General features: G+C 44.9%; 1 long non-coding RNA gene across 1 annotated transcript; it reads left to right on the top strand.

Moving 5' to 3' along the window:
* The first annotated feature begins 2859 nt into the window (after positions 1 to 2859).
* On the top strand, positions 2860 to 6332 carry LOC104873625. The gene is made up of 3 exons (XR_783524.1): positions 2860 to 3436; positions 4270 to 4340; positions 4599 to 6332. It is a non-coding gene; the product is annotated as an uncharacterized LOC104873625 (long non-coding RNA).
* The last annotated feature ends 1480 nt before the right edge of the window (positions 6333 to 7812 follow it).

Here is a 7812-nt window from a genome sequence, read left to right as displayed (position 1 = left end):
AATCCCTCTGCGACGCGGCCAGTCACTGCCGCGTGGCAACCCGCGCCCGACCGCAATGCACAGCAAAGCAGTTCGCAAGCAGTGACTCACCTGAGCGTGCCACTCGTGTCCCTGGTGCCGGGCCAAGGGCACTCCTGGTGCGAACAGCTGAGCTCGGGGGCCCGAGACCTTCTCCCTCAGACACCGGGTCGGTCCGCAGATGTGCGATGGAATTGTCCCGGCACTTTGCAAGCAGAGGCTAAGCGAGAAAAGAAAGGGAAAAAAGAGTTCTTGCGGCCCAACCGAAACCCCGGGCTGGACCGCAGCAGCCCAATGCCAGCGCGCGCTCTTAACACCTGTTATTTAAAGCTGACCTGGGTTAAGTCTTAAGGAGGCGAGTCCCGCGGTACGAGTGGCCAGCGTGAAGGGTGTATTTACACTGAGGCCCCGAGCAAGCCAGGCGCGAGCTTTGTGCGCACACCTGAGTAGCTCTGAAGTGTGCCTAACTCGCCGCGAGTGTCGTGGTGTGCACTGATTGCCTTATCTTCTCATTTATCACAGATGAGTTGGAACCAACCTTGCTGAAATCTACTTGCATTGTCCTGATAAAATTGTGAGGCCCGCGTTGTCTCTGGATACAGCTTCCCGCGGGGCGTCCGTCCACCTAAAACCGCATATCTGGACACGATTCACGAAATAGAACCCGCACCTCGCGAGGCCGTCCTCCTCCAGGGTTCGCATCGCCACTCCTGAAGTAACCCAGAAATGCAAGGGGGGCGTCTTCACCCAGCATCTTTATACCCGGTTGTCTTCAAGTTTCTGGGATGTGAACGCATCAGGGACTCAGGCAAGGCTCCTCCAGCACGGTTTTGTAAACACAGAAAAGCTATTTACTCGTGGGCTTGTAACGCAACATCCATATGGACTTCGCAGGCATGTTTACACACTTTTTTCACACGATTAGCTCGTGAAGTCTTTCTAGTGTAAAATAGTCAAATAACCTGGCAGCTAGCTAACATTTTTCAAGATTTAATTTTCCTCTGAAAAGCCAGAAATAAAGGACTGAGAATCTTAGGCATACTTGGGGAAAATAAAGGATACTGCTTTTTGCTGCATGGCCTTCAGGAAGCATACACACGCAACCCAAATACAAATGGACCAAAGAGCTGCACGCCGTGGCTTCCTTACTCTGATAGATGTTTCGGAATTAAACAGATACCAGCGGAGAGATGGGCCTGTGCTTGGTTGTGTTACATGTTGCATGTTTTATGCAGAGAGGCCTAGCATAGCGATGTGGAAATTGAATTACAATTAGGTTCAGCGGAGCCGCTGAGAGGCAGAATAATGCACACGGCTGCAGCCACTGGTTTTCTGCTGAATTCTGTTCTTAGTTAAAAAGTTATGCATTTGATGGCACTAAGTTCTACTGCTCTCTCCCAAAGCATGATTTAAAGCCTGGCTGATATAGTCAGCATGTCACAGAATGCTGATAGATGTTTAAATTTTTTCTACCACTAGAATATAAAGTTAAAAGGAAACAACAACCCAGAGACTTCCCAGGCGTCCCACGAACACATGAGTCTCACTCAGCCAGGTTGAGAAACTCACTCCTGAAATTCACCCATGAATCTCAGTTCTATACCTTAAGAGCAATCAGTTTTTCCCTCTGAGTTGCAACCCTAACAAGTGCCTCAAACTTTTAAAAAATATAAGACCATAACATTTACTATAAAGCAAATAATTTTTTTAAAACTTACTTTCAGAAGTAGAATTCAATTTTAAAAAAACAAGGTGATAAAATCAATCTGCTATAATTTTCTCAATATTATAGCATAAGAATCATTGGCCCTCAACATTCATATTTGTATGCCCTACATTAGAATTTACAATTTTAACTGATATGTGCGTTTAACCTAGTATACTTCGCAAGCACTGAAAAACACTACAGAAATAGATGTGAAATTGAAATAGTTAAATAAATTGAGTAAGTAGTAAACTTAAAAGATTTACATCCTAGACTTCATCTTGAATTTAAACCCAAGAAACTGCTATCAGATTCGCCAGTGTCTCATCTGTGCTTCTCACAAACAACTTTGTGATTCACTGTCAGCCTGACAGACTCCAAAACAAAACAGAAACATCACTCACTAGATTGTCTAACACAAAACTCCACTCTTTTCAGAGTCTGCACTCCCCATAAGCATTTAGGAAAACATACAACTTGGAAAAAATTAAAACAATCCCACAGTGTAAGCAGTGTCAGAACTGAAGCTGGACGGAGACTAGCTCCCCTGCCCCTCATGGTTTATATAATTAGGAACACTATGGAAACCAGAAACAGCAAAGCAAAGAAAGCAGCATTCACAAGCAGGTTTTACAAGGGACTTCAGAATCTGCTCTGAACTTGTTGAATAATCTGCTCAGTATTCCAGAACCTCCCTGCTGGAAGCAGGGTCCTCATTATGCCCACGAGAGCGCTAATAAAGGTTAGCCTCTGAACTAGGGATTAGAAAGCTCTTTCTCTTTGGAAGCTGCAAACTAGTAACTTTGATGATCTTCTTGAAAAGGAAGACAAAGCACACTCCATGAACAATGTTTCCACTAAGTAGGAAGGTACAGAAAACAGGGGAAAATGATACGCGGAAATACTTGGAAAGGAAGTAGAAATCAGCCTTAGTGTGCTACATTGAAAAATGAAATGCGTTAAGCCGTCAGAACTAAGGAAGGCTCCACTATTAAAAAGGAAAAGAGCCGTGGCTTAAAATGTAGTTTTAAAATATAAGCAAATAGTTGATACTTTAAAAAACAAGTTGCTGGACTTTTCAATCCTGTCATTGATTTTAACACAGGTGCGAATCGCTTGTTTTCAGTCTTACTGGATGTTCCTGAAATTCCACAGCAGATAAGAGCTCCTAACCAAGGGCTTTCTTCTTCTGTGTAGAGTTATCCGTTTCTCCTTTTTCTGCAGAAAAACCTCGTTCTTTTAAAGATTGTTATATAAATATGTGCGAGAAAGGAGGGCAGTGGTTTAGAAAGGTTCGCAAACCCACTTCCGCCTGGGAAAGAGCAGGCACTGGGAGGACAACTCGGCCAAGAACCATCGCCGGCCAGGCGGCGGGGCTCCCTCCCGTGTCCCCCAGGCCAGCCCCACTCTCTCCAGGCCGAGCCCGTCTGCAGAAACACCTGCTCGCGGGCCTGGGGGCTCCACTGCGGGTCTTGCCTTTCCCTGCTGTCCACCTGACTGCGCCAAGGGCCTCGCTTCGCCGTGGTTTCTGCTTGGCGTCAAGCGCACCCTCAACGTTCCGTGTTAGACGGGTGACTTGAAGTCATTCTCTCGCGCCGATCGGTTTGCTCGCTTCAGTCCAACGGGATCATTTCGGCCGTGCGATGGGGGAAGGTGCGTGAATAACGGCTTCTCATCCGTGCTGATGAATCTCAGGTTGTGTCCGTCTATAGGGTACGTGGAAAATGAATCTAAAACTTCAGTGGGCTCCGAGCAAAGATTGAGGGTGATGGGTAAATAGAGCATGAGCAAAAGCAGCAACTTCTGGCTAACACACCATGAGTAAGTGGACCAAATGGCCACAAAGGAAGTGGGCCTGTTTCATAACTCGCAGCTGAAGCCCTTCTCGCGCGGCCCGCCCTGTCTGCGTCCCTTCCTGTTTCCACTTGGTAGGCAGCACATGCTCGGGCTCCAAGGGTCACATCAAATGCCACCTCGTCTGCAGAAACCATGGGCCTTGGGAGAATCCACTGTCTCCTGCCCTGGGCTTCCTACAGCACTTTTTATACTTTTATTTCTTATTCCTTTATTTCCCCCCACACACACTGATTTTTATTGGTCTTTATCTCCTCCCATCCCACTTCCTACCTCCAATAAATCCCAAAGCCCTCTGGAGCTTGAAGCCGTAGTATTTGGCTTAATGTTCCTCTTTTCCTTTTATTTGACAAAAACAATTGTGTACATTTACTAGGTACATGATGGTGTGCGCACTGTGCAGCGGCCACGTCGGGCTCGTGAGCACATCGAGTCTTGGCATTTTACAGTTTCAGAAAAGTGATGCTTAGTAAGGTCTGCCGGACACACGCCGGTACCTCAGGTCTGCGGTGCTCAGTCTTAAGACCACAAATACAGCTACATGGGACCACTCAGAACCTGCAACTTCCCACAACCAAATACAAATTTAATCAAAATCCATAAAATAAACATGAATTCCCCAGAATTGCCAAGCACATTTGGTGTTTGTACAGTTGCTTTATTTTAACTTTCCTCAAAACATTATCTTGCAGACGAAGGAGGAAAACAAACAAAAACACCTAGGAGATCTGATGATAAGCATATTAGACAGGAGAAGATCACAGTGAGTAGTTTCTGCAGTCCTTGGAAAACCCGCGTGAGCTTTATCCTACTCTGTCAGAAATTATGCTTCTGTAGGGAAATTAAATTTTAAAAGCAGAGCAGTAATATTGGACTGAGGTCAAAATAACAATTCTAAGATTTTCCGAAGACTCCAAATACAGTGAATTCAAACATTAAATATGAAAATAAGCTGTTTGGCTTTTAAGAACCCCTTCCGTCCAGAGCACGATGTCACTGACAAAAAGCTTCAACTTCTCAGATGTGTGCTGGGGATGATGCAGGACAAGGACCCCAAAACCCTCTCCGAGAAACCACGAAGCCCCTGAAACTCGGTGAGGAGGTCCAGATGGGAGGTCTGAGAAGAACTCTACCTAGGGAATGGGTTCTGTCTCCAAGGCAACGCCAGCATCTTCAGCAAGCTCTTGGCTATTGCACTCGAGTCTACCAGGAAAAGCTGCAGAGTTCAGGATATTTTATTACCACAGTTTTGAAAAGCACAGGAAACAAAGGCTCTAATAACCTGCTTCCAGTTAAAACTTAAAATCCAGGCCAATTAAACCTCCAGAACCATGATTCACACAATGTTGTGATTTTCACACTTCAAGCACAGAACAGGAGACCATGAAAGAGAAGCACTTCCCACAACAGAGTTAGCAGTGAGGAAACTTCTCAGTGCTCCGGGGCCTCAACCACGGGTCTCGGCCTCAGAAAAGCCCACCTGTGTCCACTGGACATTCTCCAGAGAGACACTAAGAAGACATTGTGGGTTTCCCACCAAGTCAGACAGAACTTATTTTTTAAAATGATATTGACTCACAGAGTCTGTTTCAGACAAAACCAAGTGAGTTCTCAGAGACACTAAGTTCTGCACCAGTAGGGGAAGCCCCCAGCCCCAAGCTACCACCCCGCCACTCAGGCCAGGAGCACCCTCTCCCTCCCGGGTGTCCACCTCTAGTAGTGCTGTGGTTCAGTCCAAAGCAAGCCAACAGCTGCTGTGTACTTTTGTTTACATGCTATATGTCAAACCTCACTGTCCCCGAGGTACTTATGCGACAAGATTTAGCAGTCGTTTTCTTAAATACCGATGCCTGCCCAAATTTGGATTTGCCCTCCACTGAACAAAATGACAAGCGCATGGTGGCTGCGCTCTGAGCGGTACTTCACCGCCACGCCGGGCTTGCAGTGATCCCATTACACTGACAGCACGTTGCCTGTGGGGTCTGCAGTGCTGCCCCAGTGCTGCCAGTGACATGATCGGTGTGATAGGATCAAGCGGAAGAGGGTGCAGGGGAGGGGAGAACCGCTCGGGTCCCGCTGCCTTCACCTGGGTCCCAGTTCATCTGGGCATCGTGCCCTCCGCGGGACACCTGGTTCTTAATTGCTGGTATGTGCAGGTTGACACTGGGCTCCGACAGTGTGAAACCCTAGAAAGTCCCCTCTCTTCGAAACGGCAGCCTGGGCCACGTCTTTTCTTCGCTGAACGAAGTAGCTGTACATTAAATATGCTGGCACATCTTCTGCCTGCCGGAGCAAGTGGACCGCGACGGTGTGAATTGTTAATGCCTTGCTGCTTTGGCTCAGGGCTGGTGATTGATCATTTGTAACTATATCTACTCCTTGTTCCATGAAATCAAGTATGGAGTAATGGGTTCATCAGATTTGGGGGTTAAATTGAGAGTGAAGAGGTACTGTGTGTGGAATAAGAGTGGCCATGTTCGGGGCTGGCCTTCGAACAGCATGGAATCTAAAGGCGACATTCAGAACCACTTCACTCATCACACGCTGACTGACTCTGAATAGGGCCCATGTGCGGGGCGTTTGGTAGTTTTCCAGTGCGCTTTATGCTTCTTTCCCCTCACACCGCCATGCACATCTTTTTTCCTGCACCCCAGTCGCACACTGGAGAACAGGTCAGCATACACAATTCAGTTATTTAAATGACTCGATTTAGACACGCAGAAATGAGCCGGGGCCCTGTTGTCTGAATCTTGCGTTTCCCCTCAACAAAACTATTTGTCTTTGAAAATACAAGTACTCTGTGAACTCAATTTCTTGGGCATCTAAAATATTTGGTATTTAGTAATTGTGTCAAATCATCAAAGTGGCCTACATGCACATAAAAGTACTTAAGAGAAATACTGGGAATGAACCATAACTAAGCCTGTTTTCATGTGGCAATCATCTCTACCAGATACATAGATTGACTGAATATGACATCTTTGGTAAACTTTGAAGTGCTGTACAAAAACTTAAAGTACTTTCTTAGAGCTAATTTTAGAAAGTAGAATACATGAAACAGATAAATTTAACAAAAACTAGAAATAATGACCTTTAGAAAATCACTATATAATTGCGTTAACAGCTAACACTTCTATTATTTTAGATGGTTATATTTTATGTTTACTGCTAGTCTGAAAAATTTAACCCAAACAGTTTTAAATGAGGCACAAATTAACTTTAGACTCAGTTGGGGGACAGATGCAATCATAAAGCTATGGAATCAAGTAGACGAAAAACCAAGTAAACTAAGTGTACAACGCTTTTACTACTATAAATAACATTCAGAAGCAAGCTAATTATAGAATGCTTTAAAATTCTTCTGACATGTTGTGTATCACAAAAACACAAATCTCAAAAGTGTAGCTGATCTTTTAAGATTAAAGGCAGGATTAATAGTAATACCTGGAAAACACACACACACCTAGTTCGGAGCGAGGCAGGAGTTCATGTGAGTAAGCCACACCTTATGTCCAAATGTTAAGTCAGCATACTACTTACATTTATGTATTTTCTTTAGGATACAGCACATATGTCCATTAAAGAGTTATATTTTAAATATGACAAGCTAAAAATAAGTCAATAGTGTCAGCAGTTGCAACAAAAGATTTCCTTTTGAGAATATTTTTTCCTCCTATTGTTTTATAATAGTGACAATCAGGCTATTTGTTTTTGTTGGAAGCTACACTTGCTACAATAGATTTCAAAATGAAGTTCTGGGATCAGGGACAAGTCATCAGAGTCAAAAAATTTTTGGTGTTAGAGTTCAAAGACGAAGGAATAAGACACATACACACCAGGAAAAAGAGCGACAATATGAGGGGGGAAAGAACAAGGACTTCATTGACAATGCATAGGAAACACTGACACAAGTTTAGTCCAGGAGATCCGGGTGAGACAGAAGTAGATTAAAAGCCAACCATGAGCTTGCAGGCTTCGGCTGTGTGCAGGCCAGCAGCATGATGTGTCTGACAGGGATGCAACTGTGGACAACACCCTGGGGTGGCCTCACTTGTCACTGGCTGACCCGGGCACTGTACAACTTAGGCCTTCACAGAAAGCGAGGATAGAGACAGTCAGATAAGTAATCTGAGAGACCAGGTTATATAACGTGGGAGGTTTCAGTAATAAACATGCAAGCAGCTGGAAGACAGCCACAGACTACGAATTAATTTCGGGGCCAACAGTAAATATTT

This window comes from Fukomys damarensis, unplaced genomic scaffold (assembly GCF_012274545.1).
Source record: "Fukomys damarensis isolate Sample0158 unplaced genomic scaffold, DMR_v1.0_HiC HiC_scaffold_16, whole genome shotgun sequence".
Lineage (NCBI taxonomy): Eukaryota > Metazoa > Chordata > Mammalia > Rodentia > Bathyergidae > Fukomys > Fukomys damarensis.
This window is presented reverse-complemented; position numbering and strand designations above follow the sequence as displayed.